Source organism: Dermacentor silvarum, chromosome 3, assembly GCF_013339745.2.
Source record: "Dermacentor silvarum isolate Dsil-2018 chromosome 3, BIME_Dsil_1.4, whole genome shotgun sequence".
Classification (NCBI taxonomy): domain Eukaryota; kingdom Metazoa; phylum Arthropoda; class Arachnida; order Ixodida; family Ixodidae; genus Dermacentor; species Dermacentor silvarum.
This window is the reverse complement of record NC_051156.1, coordinates 208,883,533-208,906,861: the sequence shown is the minus strand read 5'-3', so window position 1 is coordinate 208,906,861 and position 23,329 is coordinate 208,883,533. Positions and strand designations below refer to the sequence as shown.

Sequence of the window (23,329 nt, the reverse complement as noted above, 5' to 3'; positions counted from 1 at the left end):
GATGGATGGATGGATGGATGGATGGATGGATGGATGGATGGATGGATGGATGGATGGATGGATGGATGGATGGATGGATGGATGGATGGATGGATGGATGGATGGATGGATGGATGGATGGATGGATGGATGGATGGATGGATGGATGGATGGATGGATGGATGGATGGATGGATGGATGGATGGATGGATGGATGGATGGATGGATGGATGGATGGATGGATGGATGGATGGATGGATGGATGGATGGATGGATGGATGGATGGATGGATGGATGGATGGATGGATGGATGGATGGATGGATGGATGGATGGATGGATGGATGGATGGATGGATGGATGGATGGATGGATGGATGGATGGATGGATGGATGGATGGATGGATGGATGGATGGATGGATGGATGGATGGATGGATGGATGGATGGATGGATGGATGGATGGATGGATGGATGGATGGATGGATGGATGGATGGATGGATGGATGGATGGATGGATGGATGGATGGATGGATGGATGGATGGATGGATGGATGGATGGATGGATGGATGGATGGATGGATGGATGGATGGATGGATGGATGGATGGATGGATGGATGGATGGATGGATGGATGGATGGATGGATGGATGGATGGATGGATGGATGGATGGATGGATGGATGGATGGATGGATGGATGGATGGATGGATGGATGGATGGATGGATGGATGGATGGATGGATGGATGGATGGATGGATGGATGGATGGATGGATGGATGGATGGATGGATGGATGGATGGATGGATGGATGGATGGATGGATGGATGGATGGATGGATGGATGGATGGATGGATGGATGGATGGATGATGGTGGATGATGGATGATGGGGGATGATGGAGGATGGAGGATGGTATGGAATGGATGGCTGATGGAGAATGGATGGATGGATGGATGGATGGCTGAGATGGATGGATGATGGTGGATGGATGGATGGAGGAATGGATGGATGGATGGATGGATGGATGGATGGATGGATGGATGGGATGATGGAGGATGGATGGATGGATGGATGGATTGCGATGATGGATGGATGGATGGATGGATGGATGAGGATGATGGAGGATTGATGATGGAGGATGGATGATGGTATGGATGGATGGAGTAGGATGGAGGATGGTATGGATGGATGGATGAGGCGGAACCTTTAATAGGGTGGTGGCACACGCCACTAGCCGTCCTGGTCGAGGATGCGAGCGCCATCTGGATAGCATTTTTCGGAAGTAAAGTTACCCGAGCAGCACCGTGTTGCTGTGGTAGAAATGCTGGGAAAAGGGATTTGTGTTTGAGTTTCCTCGTAACAGAATTATGTTTCCTCGTACATTCAAATTACAGTCCGACGCCACCATGTCTGTAGGTTGTGGTTACGTCGTACTTTACCATTTTTCTGCGGATTTCACTGTGAGAAATTCAGTTTTTGTTCACCAGAACCCTACACCACGTGGATTGCCTGCGCTTGTCGGGGTGGTGGTTCGGGATGATTTTCTCCTTCGCTAACACCTTGCGCCGCGCGGAGGGCCTGCGCGGTCGGGGTTGTTGGGGATGATTTTTTCCGCCATGAACGCCGACGCCAACGCCGGACATTCTGCGACACGGGGCCCTTAACGCTATCACGTTTAAAAAATGCCGCAGTTTCACCCGAAAGGCGAAGCATCAATTGCGATAGCAAATTAGTAGAGAGCTATACTGAGTAAGGATGGTAGTTTTATCAGCTGTATAAACTTGGACAAGTAGCAGCACCAGCAACGCGCAGAACTGTTGTCGACGCCGTCGGCGTTGCCGGTGCCTCTGGGGGCGGCTCGGAGGTTTTCGATGAGATCAGACCGGGACACTCATCGAGCAGCGTCGGAAGTCTTTAGCGCCTTCTCGCCTCGCAACGTCTTTATATAAATACGCATTTGGTGCCACAGCTAAACGTCAGCTCCCCTCCCTCCCGTCCCCCCACGGCCTTTCGCGCGACGGAAGAAGTCGCGTTTGCTCTTCGCCGTGCGGTCGCTCCCCGTGAAAGCGCGCGTCCCTCGCGCGCTTTCACTAGCACATACAGCATACGGCGCGCGGCGGCAATTTCATCGCCGTTGGCAGAAATACGACGCCGACGGCAGAAAACCGCTTTGGAGTGTCCATATAATTGCTATCGCAATAAAATAAAGAAGACAATGCGTGATGGACAGACACAGGAAGACGCTCAAAGTTCCGCTAGGGAGGATGGTTCCGCACGTGTAGCATTTACAGAAGACGCGTAGATATGCGAGAGTGAGAATTAAGGCACCATAACAATTCACAAACATAAAAACAAAAGTGTATAGTATATGCACGAGTAGACGCAATGAAAGAGCGACAAAAGAGAGAGGGGTGATGTCAGAACAAGGAAAGCAGTTTTTTTTTTCCTCCACCGATTACAGAGGGGAAGAGGGGTGGGGGGGGGCACGACCATATCGGTGCATGCATCGATACGCGCGAGCGAGAGATAGCAAAGAATTACGAACACGATCGAAATAAGAAGGAAGAAAGACTGGAAGCGAGAGAGCGACACCGTGAAAAGAACAATGTTACGCGGGAGAGAGGTCAGCAGCGTTCGCGAACGGGTCACTTGGGCGCATAGAAACAAGGACGCCGGCGCGGCAACAAAGCAATTTGCCCTTCCTCCGATAGGCATCGGACATGCAGGAACGGGCCGTGATAAGCGTGCAGGAGAATCTGATGCGTGCGCTATGCATACAATGAGCAGGAAGGACTGCGACCGCATAGTGGCGGGGCATTTGCGGAAGGGCAGCACTGGAGAGGAAAAAACCACTACTCCGAGTCAAAGGGGGTGAAACGGAAAAGAACCGCGTGTTACGTTACGACATCGACTGTTCACAGTTGTGTATACGACGACACTGCTCAACCGTGACGTGCAAGCGACGCAAATAAAACTGCGTGGAAGTAAGGAAGGCTTATAGGAGGTAAAAGAGGAGAAGAAAAAGTAAGCGTAACTAGTTCTTTCTTTTATTAAATGCTTTGATGCGTCGACGTACAGCGGGACAACGAACAGCGCTGTGTGAAGGAAAAGGTTGCGGAATAGGAGTGAATACAACAGAATTGCGTCAGTGGTAAATTAAATAGAAAGTACGCATTATATATATTGTTAATCCCAAGGCTGGCATGTTCAACGTTAGTTTACATGGAGGATGCAAGTATTACTGAAGCGTAGTAACTCGTGATGCAACAAGTTAGCTTGTTGTTTCGTTTGAAATTTTTATTAACTGTGTCCCAGCGCGGAAAAAAGAAAAGAGGGACACGAGGTTGATGCAAGCAACGGAAATATATCAGATGTAATCGGTTGCTTTTGTCATGGAAAAATAGGATGGCAATAAAAATTGATTGCCCTGGACTCGTTGTCTCGTAACTTTAACATTTCTGGGTCACCGCACGCTCACGGCTGACGTGGGTGGAGAAGACAAACCAATAAGAATGTAAAGTGCAATTTGGAATCTTCAAATTTATATGTTAATTAAAAAAAAAGGTTCACACGTCTTGCCTACGTTCAACCATCTTTCTTTCTTTCTTTCTTTCTTTCTTTCTTTCTTTCTTTCTTTCTTTCTTTCTTTCTTTCTTTCTTTCTTTCTTTCTTTCTTTCTTTCTTTCTTTCTTTCTTTCTTTCCCTTTCATTGTAGGACCAATAGTCGCCTTAGAACTGTGATGAGGGGATTCGCGATCTACTTGCCGAAGCAAAAACACAGATTTCCTTCGCGACTGTTGTAAAGCTGACATCAACTTCCCAGTGGTTCTATTTTCTCATCTTCCTCACAGAATCGATGTCATTCGACCCACCCCCCTCCTTCTCCTCTACCTCCTGACTAAAGAAAGAGAAAAGAAATTAAAGAAAGGGACGAGAGCGTCGTGTTTGTTCTCGCCGTATACGTAGTAAGCGCGTCGGGCGGCGTTTCGTGTCCCAACATTTCCCGTCTCCCAATCAAAGAAGCAAGCAGCTGCGGTCTGTGCTTCGGTATACACACAAGGAGAGCACATTCTCGCAGGAGGGCCTCAGGAGTAATCGAGTGCCGATTGTGCCACAGCGCGGTATTGATCGTCGCTGAAGAGGTGGTCTCTCTCTCTCTCTCTCGACGAAGCACCCGGGCGGAGGAAAACGAAGGGAAACACGCTCATTTCGGGTGGACAACACACAACGCATCGTTGGGAAGCAGGCACGCATGTGGCAGCTGCCGCCCACAAGCTATCGAGGTTGGTTTGGGGGGCGGTGTAGGCGTACGCTGTGTTTGGCCGGACGAGCATCTTCGTCGTTGTCGAGTGGGAAAGCCAATGCCCAGCTTTCTCTTGCGCTTCCCGTCATTGCCCGCATAGCTCGTCCCGTCGTCGCTGTCGTCATCCATGAGCGGTCGTTCTCGAGAGGGGTTGTTGGGAGGAGGTGACGGCCGTCGCTGCCGGTACAGCTACGTGCGGAAACGCGCCCGTTTCGTCCTCGAGTGCTTGGAAACAGCTGTGGCTGTTCTTTCGAACGGGACCGTAGGGTGTGTCCACGGGCATATGTACGGGCCGTGCGGATTCGTACTCGCACCACGCACGAACGATGTTGTTTGTTTACGCCCACTTACTTTACTTGTTGTTGTGTACCCCCCTTATTGTATAACTTTCATGTGCGCGTTCTGAGCGTTCCTCCTGTTTTCCCTTACATTCGTGTCCGCGGGACAGTTTAGGGGCAGGATTGACGAATCCTTTCGGTGGTAAGTGTTTTTTGTCTTTAGCCGGCCGTATTCGCCAATAATACGTCTAGTTCCATGCAGGATTGGCAGGCATTGGTTCTTTACGTACAAACGATTCTAGCGTAAGAGCGTTTTCGTGAATACGCGGGCCCAGGTGCCCAACGGCAAGTGAGACAGTTACGATGTCCGTGCACCTTGAAATTCCTCTTCTTCTTTCTCATTTCCTAATAAATCTACAATAAAATACTATGAGTACCTCGATTCGACGTGGTTTCCCAACACAGCCGAGTAATAGGCATGTAGTAGGCAGGGTTTTTAGCACGTCGCATACTGAAAATCCTGAGTTTGGCCTCGAGCATTCCACCTTGGCTACGCCTGATGTTTCCGAACCACCATTCTTGTTTTGTTTTGCGATTTCATTGTGATTAATCATAAATTTCACGAATGGTTGCAGCGAAACGCAAACAATTTGGCCTTTAGTCAAACATTGTGTTTCGTTATTGCCCTCCCTTTCTTCGTCTGCGTACGACTTTCCTGCGCTTCTTCCGAAGGCCGCTGACATAAACAGATATATTTTTACTTCGAAGTCATCAAGGACGCAAACCCGCCACCAGAGAGTGTCAGCGTTTATACAATCACTGCACGGCAGCAAAATACGTGCATATTTGCATACTACGCAGAACCGTACATATGTAGAATATTAAAACGCGGGCGCGGCCTATCCTTGCCAAGTATATACTTCTTGTAAGCATAGAAATATCAAAGTACAATTTAAAATAGGACGAAATCTAGTTTTAGGGCGAGCACCATTTGTTTCGTTTTGCGCTAAACAAGTGTTCTTTCCTATTTTTCTTTTTTTCATTTGGTGACGTGAATTATGTGTACCGTTCTTTCGCAAGCGCTAAATCGGGCGCGAAATGGCGATCATACTTGGCGAACGATGCACCGAGACACGCCAGCTCTCTGACAACTCCTTTATCGGTAATATGTGAGCGCGCCGCTTGTAATTCACAACGAGGACTATCTTTTTTACATCGCTTTCACTTGTTAGCGAGCTACTCTAGCGTGTAGGAAGTGTGCTTCTTCTGTCGTACGCTCGAGGTAACGCACGGCATAAAGAAATAAAAACAAATATGTGAGAGACGCACTAAAGCGGAAACGTGGCGCGAATCAAAAAGACAAGAAGAGAAGAAAGCTAGCTAGGTAAAGGTGGTGGCATTGACGCAGAAGCGTTGGAGATATAGTGCGCCAATTATGCGCAAGCGCCGCGCTTCTTGAGTTTCTAAAGAAGAGATCGATCTCAAGCTCGCAATAGGCCATCGGTCATTTCATGATTCATACGCTTGTTCTCTCCAGATCGTCGAAGACTAGCAGCAGTGGGATCTGTCAGTTCATGTGTGGTAGAGCATCTGGTAACCCAAAGTACTGACGGTTCCACAACTGCCGCAGAATACTTCAGCTGCCCGCGTTGAGAGTGATTGTTATGATGCCCGCAGCAGAAGATGTCCCCCTCCCACGAAGCGCTCAGCAGGCAAGGATGCAAACGAGATGGCAAGCACCCATTGAAACGCAAGGGCACAGGAGTTCATGAAACCTGTGCGTACGTAGGCATTCGGCGAGCATCGAACGTCGCTCACTGGGTTCGAAAGAAGGGAGGGTACGGGGTGGGGTCATCGTGCCGTTCCTGCAAAAGCGAAGCAGGCTCGCCCGGAGGCGAGAGATCAACCCCGACCGAGGTTTGCGGCGCGCAACGTGAGGCGTGCGACTGGCCAAAGGCTCCGCGAGGCCGATCATCGCGCGCTCTCCAATTCATCGGGAAAGCACAAACCGCGAGCGAGCGCGCGAGGTCGTGAACCTGATTCCCTTCCTCGCCGCACGAGGCCGCCGCGAGCGCCCGGGTCGTTGCAACAATCGGTGCATTTGCACCGATAACGACGACAGCGGCCGCCTGTGGCTTCCACTGCGGACGAAGGAGATGCGAGGGGACAGAGCCTTTCCGCGTGCCACGGCGCCACGGCCCCGTAGTATAGTAGCGGCGTCGTCGTTGTAGAAGTTGGTTCTATTACGCAGCCCGAAGCCGCGCAGCGCTCGCAGCAGCAGCAGCGCCGAAGAGGACAGGCCGGTTCTTTGAGTCCCTGCGGCTTGATGAGCAGGGCGCCGCATCGTCGGTTCGGGGTTGTTGAACGCCGGATGGCGGGTGCTCGATGCCGACCAGCGCCGCGCACACTCTGCTCCCTTTGTCTCTCTAATACGGTGCAACGATGTCCGGGCTACGGCTAAGCCAAGATTGAGCGAAGAACGAACCTCATCGCAGGAGCAAATGGGAACCACTTGGTCCTGCGCTCAGCTTTAATTGGCTGCCGCGTCGATGGCCATCCTGGCAATGCCATGCTATCGGCGTAACTCGTTTTGCCACTCTTAAGAAACTTTAGGGACATTGCTATATAGAGGCTGCAAACTCACCTACTAAACATGATTTCTTGCAACGTTCGTAACCTACAAACAGTATGTGGTACAACATATGCTAGTTCACATGTGACCACGAGTTAACGGACATGTAGTGCATAGAAAGTTTGTAAACTTATGGCCTTAGACGTCATCATCTGTTGTCCACTGCTACGGGTCACGTTTACGCAGAAGCAATAATTTACGGAGGAGGAGCAGCATTCTACCAGGTGTTCATAGACTCTTGATAATTAAGACTTCTTATAAGTCTATGTTTACAAGAGAAACGCGCTGAAGCCTGCTCATCGCGAACTCTTATGCGCGAACAGGTACGCGAATTCCGTCTCCGACACGCTGTGCCATGGCGCTAGCATCTATAAGGCTGCACGGTATTTAAGATAAAGGGTCGGGTCTCCACTATAGGCGCCCTTTTGTCTTTTAGGCCGCTCGAAGTGGACGAGGGAAAGGATGTGGCCGTCGTGAAGTGGCAAATGCGCGAGACATGTGATCGAGCGCGTCCGCACTACACACCAATCGACTGTGTTTGCATGGGATGCGAGAGCGAAAGAGGTGACGGCCATATGTATAAGAGAAGCAATAAAGAGCTGGGTCAGAAGTGCGGTGGTTGGGGCTTTGAGGAGGAAGAACACGTCACGATGGCGCGAAAGGAATGGTATGCCGGTATGGGGCGCTGCTTGTAGGCGCGCGCAGCTCGCATGCGTCCACTTCGGCACTGGAAAGGCTTTCGGATCGTAGGGATATTTGCCTTGCTCTCTCATTGCACGGCGCGTTCCTCGAATTTGCGTGTACTTACTTTACTAAATATCTAGAACAGCAGTTAGCGAGTCGCCAAGCGTACTGTTTCTGATGAACCATCGACGCAATAGTGGATGCATGGTTCGTACTTCCGCCGTTACATCTGTATCTGTTTTGTAGCCCCATCCAAGCAAGATCATTCAGGTTCATCTCGGTCGTGAGGTTGGTATGAAGCCAGGGGAGCCAAATGCTTCCTCATCGCTGTCGCTGCACCCATTGCCTTGGAAGTGTGTGCACAACTTGAGATGAATATGTCCTATCGTTTCGAATGTGTTTGTAGAGTTGTGGTTCGATTCCTGATGTCGGGTACACGAACTTCTGAGAGGCATCGAGAGGCGTTACGTTGCGCAGCACCTTCTGTCAAGAAATCAACAACGAGCGACCCGGAAGAAGCTTTATAGCGACGTCTATGAAACAACACGTTGTGAAGTTCCGACACTCATTTCCGGCACGATTTTTTTTTTTGTCTCTTGTTTAGTCTCCACAACAGCGCTGTTTCCAATTTCCAAAGTGCATAACCAGCATGCTTGGCTCATAACTTTGTTGGCTACATGTTATGGTGCCAAAGTTCTTGGCGGCCTCAAAGAACGCATACAGATGTCCCCTGTCCCATAGGTTTAAAGAGGCGGATGCTTCACAATTTAGGTTGAAGCCTCGACATTTTCACCTGACATCATTAATTATACATTTCAACGCTGGACGACGGACTTCGACCTCTATTATCTTGATCAAATTGCAAATTATCTGCATGTGTGCACGGGCCATCGCCTTTTCTTCTGATTAAAACCAATCGGTGAGTTCCTTTATTAAAACCAGTTAATTAAAACGAATTATTCTGATGATTACCAATCGGTGAGTTCCTTCGAATGGTGCCCAAGAAGGAGACATGACCTCTGAAACGCGGCTGATGACTCTGTGGTCAGTCTCGTCAGTGCGTATAGTGTACGTTATCGCGCTAGTTTGATAACTGGGAGACGGCTCACTGTGTGAAGGGGTCGACCCGGTTGTGGTGCACACGAGCGCTATCTCTTGGGGTAATCTGCTTATCTTCAATCGCTGTCGACAGATTGATAATAAGGGCTGCAGTCAAAAGGAGAAAGAAGCTGAATGAATTCGGAAAAATTAGTGGCAAACGAGGCCTACAGCTGCCGCCTAAAGCACTCGGAAGTCGGCAATTATTTACGTCTCACGCTTGAAGCAACATTTTACTGCACCGTAGCGGGTCGCTTACGTTTCTGTAAGACAACGTTAATTATTTCTTTGACTAGAAACATCCCCATCATTCATCGCTACACTCCTCATTTTCCTTTGCCGAAAAAACGGTGGACAAAGTTTCGAAGTTGGGACTTCTAAGAAAACGCCGAACATGGCAGAATGTCGTCGTTATATTTCCATTTTCTACGTGTGTGTTTGTCTGCGTATTTGTTTCATGCTTGTGCGCGCGTTTAGTGTTTCTTGCTCCAGGCCTTCCGGTGACAGTCACCAAGCCTTCTCATTTCCTTTTCTTCTCTGTCAACTGAATACACGATGCCAAACCAATAATAATAATAATGTGCTAGGAAAACAAACCAGTGTATTTAGGTCTCTCGCTTAAGTGCATCAATTTGTTTTATCATCAATGCATTAGAGACAAAATTGTCGACTTGCTAAGCCATCGCCACGTCTTCTTATTTTTCGCTCATTGCCATGTCCGGCTCAGCGGCTCATTGCCAACAGCTCAGAGCAGCCGTTACCATCGTAAAATGACGAAACTTTTTTAAATCGAGGTCCGGTAGACCCCAGTTAAGACCGATTCGGAAAAAAAACTAAATTGCTGTGTTTTACGAGCCAAAACCACGATGAGGCACGCCGTAGTGTGGGACTCCGGATGAAATTTGAGCACCTGAGGTTGTTGAACGGCCCACCCAATGCACGGTGCACGGGCGTTATATTGCATATCTCACCCACCAAAATGTGACTGCCAGGATCGGGAATCGAACCCGGGACCTCGTGCTCGGCAGCGCAACGCCATAGCCACTAAGCCACCACGGCGGTTAAGAGCTCGAAGGTATTGTGAAAATGTGTTCGTATTATCGGAAGTTCGTCTTAACAGAATTTGTCATCAAAACTATAAATGCACTATTTCTGGTGAACACTCAATTCAGGGCACTAAACAACAATGAAACAGCATTGAAACCAGAAAAAAATAAATGTCAAAAGAGACATTTATTTGATTTGCATGATACAAAGTACTTTAGGCACTATTTTTTAAGCTGTCAAATAAATGTTCCTTACCAGTGCTGTGCAAATTTGTGCGCTTTCACAAATGCTCAGATGCCACAAATGATATGTCATCTAGCCTGCTCAAAATTCTTCAGGACCCTTTCAAAAAGAAAAAAAAGACAGAAAAAAAAAAGACATGAAAAGGCGACAGTGTCTTCATGGCGTTATCAGCTGCATTATGTATGAACACCGCTGGCTCTTCTATAGCTCCTGCAATGTACTCGCCATTATTATAAACTTGCAGATACCAGTCGAGGGCTTCCTAAATTATTATTGTTATGGAGTTTTTATGTCATTCCTGCAGGTTTCTCCCGACGTTGGCGCAGCTGTGTCTGCCCACAGAAACACCATTTTCGATGGCACTTGTGGCCATTCCCTTTGTATCGGGTCGCCGCTGCTTCGGTGCTTCTCGTGTAGCTACTGAAGTTGCCGCCTCCTTCTACTGTACCAACACGAAACTCTCGCTGAGCCGAGTAGAAGGCGTCAGTGGCGACTGTGGAAGTCCGGATAAACCGAGTGGGGGATTCCTGTTAAACGGCGTTATTTATTTATTTATTTATTTATTTATTTATTTATTTATTTATTTATTTATTTATTTATTTATTTATTTATTTATTTATTTATTTATTTATTTATTTCGATACTTCACAGTAAGGGCTGACCTTTATTGAGCCCGAGAGACAGGGCGAAGGGTCACAGGGACAGTCCACAGTGATGAGGCGTCCACACGTACGTGCGATGAAGAAAGTCACACGTATGATGATGATAATATATAGATGAGGAAGTAGTGCATAATAAATGCCCGCACAAGATGTATTATTATTATTATTATTATTATTATTATTATTATTATATTATTATTATTATTATTATTATTATTATTATTATTATTATTTTGGACGTCAACCAAATCTCTACGCTTTGTTACTCAGATTCGAAGATCAAGTTCATCTTAAGTATGATGACCATGATGATGATGATGATGATGACTATTATTTGAGAGATGCAACGCCCTGGAATAAGGGCGTTTTCCTGGCCCCAATTCCAGCAGTCGCTGGATGTGAGCCGGGGGCAGAGTCTACTGCAACTGTTTTTCTAATAAAAGAAAGAGAAGAGAGCAGCGTTAAAGTCAATTGGACGGCCGTCATTTTCTCTTATCGATTGAAATCAGATATTACTTCTATGGTGACCCCTCAAGTGCGCCTGCGGTGTCCGTGACATCCCGCGCAACCACGAAGTGGGCAATGCAACACAACAGCCTCCGCACAGGTCGCAGCTTCGGAGGCACGCGAGCGAATTCGAAACTGATTGATGGTGTCGGGGGGCCGGCTGACGACCCACTTCAAGGGGACCGACCCCTCGCGGTCGGGCCGCGCGCTGTGCTCGCGTCCGCTTCGCCAGCTACCGGCATCGCGCGCGCCGGCATATACGACGACGGGCACTTTAACTCGCCGACGCGCTCACCTCGGCGGCGGCGGTCGCGCCTGGTCAAACCGGCGGCTGGCCAAACACGCGCGCCCCGGTGTCTCGGCCCGTAATCTCTGGCCAGCGCGCCAATGCTTGGCCCGCTTAGCACGCTGCCGAAGGCTTCGCCTTTACGCTATGCGCGCTTCATCCGAGTGCAGCACATACAGTTCAGTACAGCGCTGTCAAGGCTACACGAGGTGCTACGAGGCTGCACCGAGTGAATTTCGGAGCTGCGGTGTCTCTGGGCTTCTAACATTCGCGATGCGACGGAGACGCCGAGTCGTGTCGTCACGGAGGCACAGCTTCCTGCGTGGCGGGATGCTCAAGAAATGCTGATTTTTTTTTTCTCGTCGTCTACATAACAGCCGCGAGTACAGCACTAATGCGATGCGCTCATTTCGTGATAACGAGTGCGCTCTCCTCGCTTGGAGTGTTGCAACGCCGCCATGATCGTTGTTGCATCGTTGCGCTTTCGGTAGCCGCGAGATGAAGTCACGCAGACCACAGAGATGACGGACAGGCGATGAGCCGCAGATCAGTACATGCATACTGTAACAAGGCACTTGTGTTCCATATTGACTAACGGTGTCATCAACTTCTATAGCACTGAAGGGAACTACTGAGACGGAGCGTATACGTCCCCGGGTTCCACAAAACTTCGTCGCTTTCTGGCTACCGTCCCCCGCGTTTCTCTTTCCACTTCGTGCTATCGCGTTCCGATCGTCCTCCGTCCTCCCTTCTTTTGTGCCGACGACCTCTCGGCGCCTTTTGTGTGTATACCTATAAATCAGCGAACGCGAAAAACGAGGAATAACGGTGCGCGTTGAGCAAAGAAGCCTGCCGGAACGAGGTCTGATGAGCCAACATGCACAGTTTCGACGGTCCATTTGGGACGCGCGCGCACGTGATAACGCGCCCCCGCGGTCATGTTGGTTCAGGAAGGTTTGACGAAAACGCGGAATGCACTTTGCGTTGGTGCGTTTTATGCCGTTGCCGTATAGTGGATCAGCTTGGGGACGTTGGCTCGCACGGCTGCCCTTAATTTCCAGAAGCTCCTGGGTGAAAGGCTGTATTTGGGTTGTGCGTGTGTGTGTTTACTCTGCGATCAGAAATCGCTCTACACGTCGAAGAAAAAAGAAGAGAGAGAATGTCAACAGAAAGTTCTGCGTTAACACGCAGGCGCGGTCACTTGCTACTGGACGCCCGTGTGTACATGCAAATGAAGAGACTGTTTGCCAAGCTATATAATGCGTGCAGTAGCTATGTACTTACAGAAACCTTCACGTTGGATGCAACTCAAACTTGCTCCTCCAAGCGTATACGGAGAGCGCAAGAGTTACCAGTCAACAGCAGTATAAACGGATCTATGATCCGGACCCTCCGTTTCGTTTGCAAGGTATAGAGCTTGGATAGAACTTGGAGGTGTTAGAACGCCGTGTCGAAAACAACATGACCCCATGACAAGGATATACATCAGAGTTCTATTAGAGCTGCGTTCGATATATATGGGCATAACACACCAAGGGAATCATTAACCGCTAATTCTTTTCTTTCGCCTTTTACCTGCGCTGCTAAGAAGTGACTGATATTTGCGTTTACGCTCACGCAAAGCCTGTAATGAATATGGTTCCGTAGCTGAACCTTAAATCCAGGTCGCTCTTCCCGAAAGCAATCACTCGTGTATGTCAACGCGTTAGCATTAAATATAGTAAGCTTCCGTCCCACTCACTGCGAACGACGGTTACGCACGTAGAAAGCGAGACCTTAGGAACATTTATAACATAAATTGGCGCACACTCGACATTAGCTTTCGTCGCTCGTTCGCAAAGGAGCCTTTTATGCACTAACCTGCTTCATTTGTCTCTCATTCAAGCAAGAGACGAAGAACGGACCCTCGAGCGTTTGCGCTCAACCTTGCAACGGCGCATGCCGAGTTTTCGTTCCGCCCGAGGGGTCGCCTTTTTCTAAAGGTCAAACGCGCGGCTCCTCGTCTGCTTCGTCCTCTATCCGCCAAACCGCGCACGCAACGATGTTTCGTTCACTTGCCTAATAACTAACTCCTGCGCCATGCGGGTTAGCGAAGGGGTGACGTAATTGCGGAAGAAGGGGCAGCGATCACGTGCTCTGCAGTCTCGACCGCTTATATCCTAAAAGAAAAAAAAAAGAAATATTCTTTGAAATTCAATAAGTAGACATAAATCTAAATAGGTGAAAGGGTTTTGAGACCCGTACGTTTAGCCTTTTCATGGACGCTGGTGCTAGGCAACGGGAGGACGTCGCAATTAGGACGGGCATGATAGGAAACTATGATTATGATACAGATAGCGGCGATTTCTCAATTCAGCATAGCTTTAGCGCGAATTCCAGTGGAAAAAAAGCCAAATGGAAAGCTTAGAAAGACCGAGAAACTTGGAAAGTTGGTGAAGTTTTCAGGCTTAAGAGCGACATGGGGGGGGGGGGGGGGGGGGGGACATGGTGCTTCACGCTTCCGTTTCTATAGGAGACTTTGTTTGCTCTGGCGGGATCAACCAGAATCATAAGACATGCTACTACTTGCGGTTTCTTTGTGCGGTGCTGGTGACCGACATGTTTTATTAACTAAACAGTGGCGCAGCCTGCGCTTTTGGTAATTATCATGCAATGGTGAGAAGAGCAAGATAATGGTTTTGCTACAGTTAACCGACCACCGCAAAGAGAACGCTGTTATAGGAAGGGGAGACACAATTAAAGGTGCTAAACAATAGAAGCTGTTATTCAGATAGAAAGCACCACCAGATGATACATTTCATTGCACATCTGAAGCTTCTCGCGAACGTTGCGGAAGCCTAACGGTGATGACGGATACTACACAGGGGTATGCGCGCACCCCTGTGTGCACTGTTTTTTGCCTTTTTTTTGCGTGCGTGCGTGCGTGCGTGCGTGTGATATCTCTCGGCAAGTGCTTCTGAGTGTAGTCCATCGTTCTTTCTTTCTTTTTTCTTTCGGGTAACTAAGAGGTTCGTTTCGGCGTTCAAACGAAACAAAGGTAGGAAAATGAAAAAGAGAAAGAACGAAGAAATATGGCAGCGCAGCGCAAGCTAGCTCATTCAGGCTTCTGTAAGAAACAGCGACGCTCTTCTGTGTAGGAGAAAAGAGCCGCCTCCGTTAATGGCGTCTCGGTGGGTGTACTGAACGCAACATGATGACAGGAAAAAGTAAAAAAAAAAAAAAAAAAAACTCAAACGTGCAGTTTCTAAAAGGCTGCAGCGAGCCTTTTATGCACCCTTTGAGCGAAGAAGAGGCGTGCTGCCTTAAAGAAAAAGAAAAATACACAGTTAATAGAATGTCTACAGAAAGTCTGATGAAAGTAAACAAAAATGCGGCATTATGTGTCGAGAGAAAGTATGAGTCAAAAGTTCAAAAAGCGTAAACGTGTAATTTTTGTAACGGCCGGAAAGCAGCAACACAATTGTGTTTCAGGTCGCAAGAGAGGTCGCTGTTCAGTGAAAACAGAACGACAACAGCAAAACGGACTCTTCGATCGAAGGCTCACAGAACAGATATATGGAAAGTATGGCTGAAAAAGTGAAAAGAAACACACTAGTTTACCGAATGAAATTATTTCTAAGACGGCTCAACCAAAGTCATACTCGTACAGTTTCGTGACTGAACAAAAGTCGTTGTTCAGTAAATAACGAAGAGGAAGAAAGGAAAGTTCTTCTTTTATAGAATAACCGAGAAAAATATAGGGAAAGGCTAGTTGCAGTTCCGGAACTGAGCACGAAGCTCTCTCCCGCGAAAAAAAAAAGAAAAGAAAAACAAAAAGAAAGAAGGAAGAGAAGAGGGAATACGCTGTTTCTATACACCTTATAGAGCAAGCCTGTTGAAGGCGACAGTGAACGAAGAAACATATGTAACAGAATCACTTGGATGTGACAGAAAGTAAATGTGAAAGTCTTGTATGGTTTGTATAGTATAACCGGACCATTTGGCCTCGGGGCTGGAAGAATTAAAAGACGCTCTTTCGGCGGCATAAAATAGCTCCTTCGTTACTAGCGCTTCACCTTGACTCCGCACCGAGGGGGTGGGTGGGAGGCGGTCGGCTTCCGGCGGGAGACGCTGCCGATCAGCGCTTTCATTCAGAGTCGCGCGAGCGTGATGCAGGAGACGCTCGACTGCGCAGCCCGTCACACGCAACTACGTCCCCCCCGCCCCACCCTACCTGCCCTCGCGCACTCCAGCCGGTCGCTGAATTCACCGCGGCGCAAGGCAATCACCGGCACGGCCGGCCGACTGTCAGCGCCGGAATGCTGCCCCCGTAGCGCACTCATCCTTTTGCTCGATGCCTCGCTCGTCGCACTAGAGTTTCCTACAAAAACTACTATAGACCTCTATAGAACTCTATATACTATCTATACTAGACTCTATATACTATCTATACTAGACTATAGAGCTCTGGCACTGCGATGACGGGTAGTCGGTGGATTTGACTAATCTAGATGCTTGAGTTTTCAGTTGTCCTTGTTTGCGGTATTACGGTTTATCTCTATAAGTTTCCAAGAGATCGTGTTTTTGCTAAACGCACGAAGGCAAAAACGTTTCTGCGCACAATCATGACACGAGCAAGCATACGAATGATGTGGTAATACGCGGATTTGCCTAAACCTCGTCCTTTTCGGCTTCAAACGATTTTGCGGCTTTGCAAATTGACCATTTTCATCAATATCTGGCGTTATAAATGCGGCGATTCGCAACGGTTATTCATGCGTCCACGCACTTGTTGTCTTCATGCGTTCGAGGGAGATATGATTGTGTGGTAATTAAGAAAGATAGCGCGAAATAACGCCACAAGAACGTACGAAGCCACAAGCACAAGTATTTGACAAGGCACGAAGATTGGAGGACAAATAATGCACTATCCATCACTCCCGTGGCAGCCGAACAATTGTAACTCCAGAGCTCCCCCTAGTAATTTGAAGAAGACGTCGCGGGTGTGCTCTTCGAATTCGATAGCCCTAAGCCTTTATGGAACCATCATTGCCGCTAGCGTCTTTAATCCTCATCATCATCAGCAGCAGCACCCTATAATTATAACTACAAAAATAACCACGCACGGTGTACACTCTCTATGGGAAGAAAATGAGTTGTTGCAACTTCTTCGTTCATATCTGCTCATTCAATGGAAGGGAAGCGCAGTCAAGGACGGCAGCTGGCGTGAACTAGGTTGTGTGAACAAATTAGGAAATTCGCAGGCATAAGATGAGGTCAACTGGCGCAAGATATGAGTAATTGGAGTTCACTAGGAGAGACCTTGGTCCTGCAGAGGACATAAAAACAGGTTAATGATGGTGACGGTGATCTGGTTGTCCAGTTACTCCACTTTGGAGCGTTCTCGTATAGTGTATACGTCTGAACATGCCTGGTACCTAATCAGTGTGAACCAAATCTGGTGCCCAGTCACAGTGGTCTCTGGCTGCTTCATAAAATTTTCCATGATACCATATCATACAAATTCTGCGACCGTAACACATTTCAAACCGCTTCGATCAGCGTTATAAGCTATACTGATGCCCGCATGCTGTAGCAAGTCTTTCTTACAGTTTTTCGCCCCCCGTACTTCCCAGAAATGGAACCACTTTCCCCTAAGTGTGATGGTTATCACCGAGAACAAAAATTTTCGTGACACGTTAGCTAACATTGATAACTATATACGGATGTTCATGCTATTACAACAACTCACTGTACTTGTTCTTTTATACTGTGGCTTTGTAACCATTCCCCTCTTTAATGCCATATAGCCCTGATGATAATACAAAGAATGAAAAATAAATAAAACATAATTAAATTATTTGTGAGTACATTATGGATACTCTATTGTGCCAGTGTAATGTACCAGTGTAATGTAATGTACTTACACATTACTATGTACGTGCGCACGTTGGGGTGTACCACAACTCTCTAAAATTGAGTTTAAAACAAGACAGGTATAGAAGACCCGCAAAGTATGCTGCCAGAACTTTTCGGATACTACTACTACTACTACTAATACTACTGCTACTACTGCTACTACTACTACTACTACTACTACTACTACTACTGCTGCTACTACTACTACTACTACTACTACTACTACTACTTCTACTACTACCACCACTACTACTACTACTACTACTGCTACTACTACTACTACTACTACTACTACTACTACTACTACTACTACTACTACTACCACCACTACTACTACTACTACTACTACTACTACTACTACTACTACTACTACTACTACTACTACTAATAATAATAATAATAATAATAATAATAATAATAATAATAATAATAATTTCACCTAAATTCGACGCATAATTAACCCACTTTGTGCCGCAAACCTACTGTCACGTGCATGCATGAATCTTCTAATTATTTATTTTCGTTTTTTTTACGTCGAGTATATTAAGCTTAACGTAACACGCTTTGCTAAAGCAGCACAAGGTGTGCTGTGCCCTCGCTCCCATTCGCACTGGGAGATATGGCGGCAGCGTGACGCACTGCACAAAGGACGCGAGCGGTATTGAAAGTTAGCTCACCCACGCGTGTCAAGCAGTACACGTGCCGTTATCGTGCTCAGTGTTATGCCTACTCGAGCGACGCGTGCACGGCATACGAAGAATGGCGCGGATCATCGGAGTATACTTCCCGCGTAGCACACGTTTGCATCGTCATGATCTATTCAAGGCGGGCATCCTTTGCCGAGCTTTGCGTTCCTTAAGACGTCCACTTGGAGTCGGCATGTAGCCTGCCGAAATCTCCCATTTTCGAATGCGAAATCATTATACGCCCCATTACGCGAAAATACGTTGGCGTGACCGAAAGATGGTACCAAAAATGGCCGACGACAGGAAGAGTAAGAACACGTCTAAAAATGCTAGAAGACACGTGGAATTTCTCCGGGAGGTTCCTGTAAACAAAATAACTTAATGGCTTTGAAAAGAAAATTTCGTACATTTCGGTCTGGGCGGGAATCGAGCCCGGACCTCCGGAGTGCGAGACGAGCTTCCAAACGGCTGCTCCACAGTTCTTGCTGACTAAAGGTGTGCCTAGTGTGTGCTTCATTGGGCACGTGACGGCGCAGGCAATGCGGAGGAGGTGGCGCCACGTCATGAGTGTATAAGATGAGAGCGTTCATGACGTTACGAGATCTACAAGCGCTGTAGTGTTTCCGCATTGCCACACGTAAGCAGTCTTAAGTGTCTCTGCCGATTTTTTTTTTCTGAATGCTGTTAATCTATTGAAAGTCAGAATAGACGACCAATGTGATTACTGCAATGAATATCCTCGCTGCATTAGCGAAAGTAGCGATAAAAGTTTATTGGGCGCAGCTGTCGACAATACCGGGGCATATGGTCTCTAGCTGTAGAAGGCAAACGTTGTATTTGCGGGCGCATGCACTGCATCGCGTCTTACTCATCGGCGAAGTGTAGCCTTTCCTGTGACCCCGTACTCATGCTCGAATGTTCGTAGACATACAAAAGAGAACAGACTAGTCTGCTCGAAAAATACGTAAACTGAGGACTGCATTACAGGACGGCCATCCTATGGAAGTTCAATCTCTGCGCTTTCTTTGCCGTGTCATTGGCTGCTGAATACCATACCTTGTCGGCGGCCGAGGGCGGCCACATCAGCAGCATTGTAAAAAAGCAGTGGTCTTGGGATCACCACGGACCTAACCACAATCCAGCTGCGCCGAATAGTGACTATAAAGGGTATAAGCAAAAGCTATTACAATACAATTTTATGCACTTTAATAAGTAAAAATAAGAACGAGCAGGGTTGGACAGAGATCGCATTGATGTGTCCGAGCAATACCCTCCTTCACACTCATAAGCTCCCATGCCAGGTCGCTCAAAACTTTCCGTTTACTTTTCTCATATATTAGTAAGGCGCGGTTAGAGAGAGGGAGAGAGAAGAAAGGGATGTTATCGAGGAAGCCGTCTGGTTGGCTACTCTACTCTGGGGAAGGGGAACAGGTGAATAGAATGATGGGAGAGAGGAAGACGGTAAAAAGAAGAAACATGCGCTAGTCCTGTTTACGTGTCTCTCCCTCGTCCGTGTTTTTTCGCGCTGCCCTGCCTGAACTTAAATAAAACGGCGAATATATGCACGTGCGCAGGCAGGCACTACGCAGGTCAAAGGTGCTTGCAAAGGTGCTTGAAAAGTCGGATGCCAAGCGCCATTAAGCCCGGATAATGATTGGCACGCAGAATACAGGGGAGCGTTTAGGTCTGGTGGCCCATCTTCGGTCGTTCAATAGTTAAAATGTCCGACTTGAATGACATATATATATATATATATATATATATATATATATATATATATATGCGCGGTTCCCGTGGCTAGGGATTCCCCCAACACTTAATAACCAATCTAACCCGCATCCCCCCCCCCCTTCCCCTCTTTATTATCAGTCCAGTTGGCGATCGTGGGCGGTGGCTGCATGCGGGTGATGCAGGTGCTGGGTCTGTAACTGCTTCTTCTTTCTGGGGTTTTACGTGCCGAAACCAGTTCTGATTATGAGGCACGCCGTAGTGGAGGGCTCCGGACTAATTTTGACCACCTGGGGTTCTTTAACGTGCACTACAACGCAAGCACACGGGTGTTTTTGCATTTCGGCTTCATCGAAATGCGGCCGCCGTGGCCGGGATTCGATCTCGCGATCTCGTGCTCAGAGCCTCAGCAGCGTAACGCCTTATAGCTGACTGAGACACCGCGGCGTGTGCGTCTGTAACTGCAAACAACTTGCGACCGTCGCCTTCCGTATTCGCTGCATGAAGGAGAATGGAAGCACTTTTGTGCGCCAGACCTCATGCTTTAATCTCTCGCAATCTTCTTTCGTTACTCCTGTTACACCAGGAAGCGTTGTGTTGCGTTATTAAAGGTAAACGCCACCATTGGCCGGTTTCTTTGCCCTTGAGAATAGAGCGCTCACATGGGCGGTTCGGTAACAAAGTAAAAAAAAAGAAAGGAATTAAGAGGCCACACAAGATTGCGCGTGACTTGGTCAGGTGGTTAGGTCGCCGTTTGTGCTACAGCAGACACGCCACTGTACCATCCCGAGCCAACGCCGGACACTGTAATTTGAAACTCAGCTATGGACGAGAATGCAATTAAAGTTCACGCTGGTAGACCCCCCCCCCCCCCCCCTCAAAAAAAAAAAGAAAAGAAAGAAAAACTCCCTGCAGCAGACAATTGTGCCGCCTTTGGTCGACTGAGCATCATCCGTCGCATACGCGACCAAATCTTCCAATGTGGTCACAGCTGTTTCCACTCGACACAGATTCGTTACGTTGGTTGAATGCTTGATCATCACAAGTATAACACAAGGTCACTTTTACCCAACACCGCATACAAAAGCAGAGAAGAGGTAATGATGCGTTCGCTAGCACTTCCCGTTCGCGTCCGTATCCACTGGGTCGTCGTGATCTACAGAGGTGCCCGACTGGCCAATTAGCTTTGGTGCTGAGTCCGGCTGATGGAATCCTTTAATACGCTTCTTTCGAGCTGCCACCGATGTTCACAGGATTGGCCAAAGCACTTCAGGTGAAGCCCCAAGCAGATATGCGGTCGTGTGACGTTATGTTTCGTGAGATGCTAAGAATATGGAAGAGGAACGGGGTGTCGACGTGACGAGCAAACTAGCGTGCTTTGTGACTCACTGCTTTTCCCGATGTTCCAAAAACCAAAAATTTACGGGCCCATATAGGCATAGAACAGCTTAGAGGGATCTCTATGAGGATCTCAAGATCTCTTGGTGCTATTGGTCTGTAAAGGAGCCCTTAGAAGTATCTAAAGAAGCTCATCTGACATAGTCTAATAGCCCAAAGGACAACGAATACATTTAGTAAAAGTAGTCGTTTATGCAAATGTTAAATTGTGGACATGCCCTCATAGGTTTGTCGTTGTTCCAAAACGCAACACCTTACAGCTATCCTCATGCCTTAAGTGCAGTAGATGTTAGGCTAGAGGGCCGTCTACGGTGTCAGCCCACTGTGAGGCCACATTCTATTATTATTTTTTATTGAAAAACTGCGGCGAAAGAACCTACGGTCAGTGTTGGCAACTGCTTCAGCGAAGGAGGGGAGCAGTTGCCCCATATTAAACAAAAGGGCAAACACAGAATCAAATGAAGGGAAGCATAGGGAATGCTTTAATTGTTGTAGGACGTGATTCTTGCTTTTTTGTTTACACTGGACCTGATGTGAGATAGAGCAGAAGGGACAGAAAATGATATATTTAAACGATGTTTATAGATCTATTTAGGAAATTGGATCGGGCTCCCGGTCGTGCTAAATATGGCTGACTTTGTGAACTTCACATGCGAAGCTCCATAGTGAGGTATAAATGTCCTTTTAGGGTCAACGCGTCGATTTGTGGGTATCCAAGAAGCTGAAAAGAAATCTTATTTAGTGGCCTAAGAACCCCTGTTGCATGGGCGCGAGTGTGGGAAAAATCATACAATGAAATATTGTGACCGTGTGATACATGACGACAGTGCCGGGCGCGTCGCAAAATGATACAAAGATGTTCCAGCGAAATGGCGAACGTGATCAGGAAATTTCATAGGCTTGCTTCCCACTATTGACGTGCTGACTTTTTGTGAGTTTTTTTTTTTCTTTTTTTTTTACTACACCTAAGAAGGAAGCAAGAACTAATGTCCCCTTACAAATAGAACACTTCCGTATCGTTATGCTCTGCTTGGCTTCAATTACTGCGGTCCCTTTTGGTGGTTTTTCGCGCAAACTGTTTCTCATTTCACTTCATCCCGCGCTGTCGTGTGCTTTAGTTCTGTGAACAAAGATGAATGATCATAGAGCAGAACGACAGTCACGTTTGCGTCAGAGAACCACGAATGTCTGTGCAACTTAGAATACTCGTAAGCGCGCTCCCAACACTGCTTCAAGAACACTGAAAATTGATCGACGCCGCCGATCTTGGTTATCCAGGGGCAACGAAATATGGTATTGCGCGAGGCAACGAAATACGGTATTGCGCGAGTGTAACGGATATCGTGAGCTTCAGCATTTGCTGCTTTCGTTTTAGCGAAACAAGTTTCCGTGACAATGCACGACGGATCGTTTCACCGGTTACGTGATGCACAACGTGTCTGCGTTGCCCAGGTTGCGCCAACGGCTCCCGCTAGCCAACCCAACGCAACCCTTTTTCTTGCGTCATTACAACAACGCCGGCATCTCTCTCAGCATTGTTAAGACAGCTAATCCGCGTTTATAATCGCCTCCCCTGCTCGAAAACAACGTGACTCCGCGTTTTGCATCATTATTGTAGGAAATCCCTCTTAAAGTGCGACGCGAGAAGAGAAAAGATCAGCGAGGGCAACGATTCGAGAAACTAGGCACCGGCGTTTGAGGCCTCAGTGGTTTCAAGAAAGACGATGGTTCGCGAACAAAAGACGACAGGTAAAAACAGAAAGGCAGCAAGAAAGCGAATCTCGCAAGGGGTTCACGTGCACACGAATAGGCACACACATACACAGGCGCCCGAAAAAAAGGACAACAATGAGAAACGCGAAGCGGATATAATCGCTGGTGTGTCTCCACAAGAGCGAATCCT

The 23,329-nt window shown here is 47.6% G+C and overlaps 1 protein-coding gene across 2 annotated transcripts in view; it reads left to right on the top strand.

Annotated features, from left to right (window-relative positions):
- LOC119446572 (endothelin-converting enzyme homolog) overlaps window positions 1–23,329 on the top strand; it is a 149,461-nt gene that overhangs the window by 27,329 nt on the left and 98,803 nt on the right. The gene's annotated exons all lie outside the window — the stretch shown is intronic.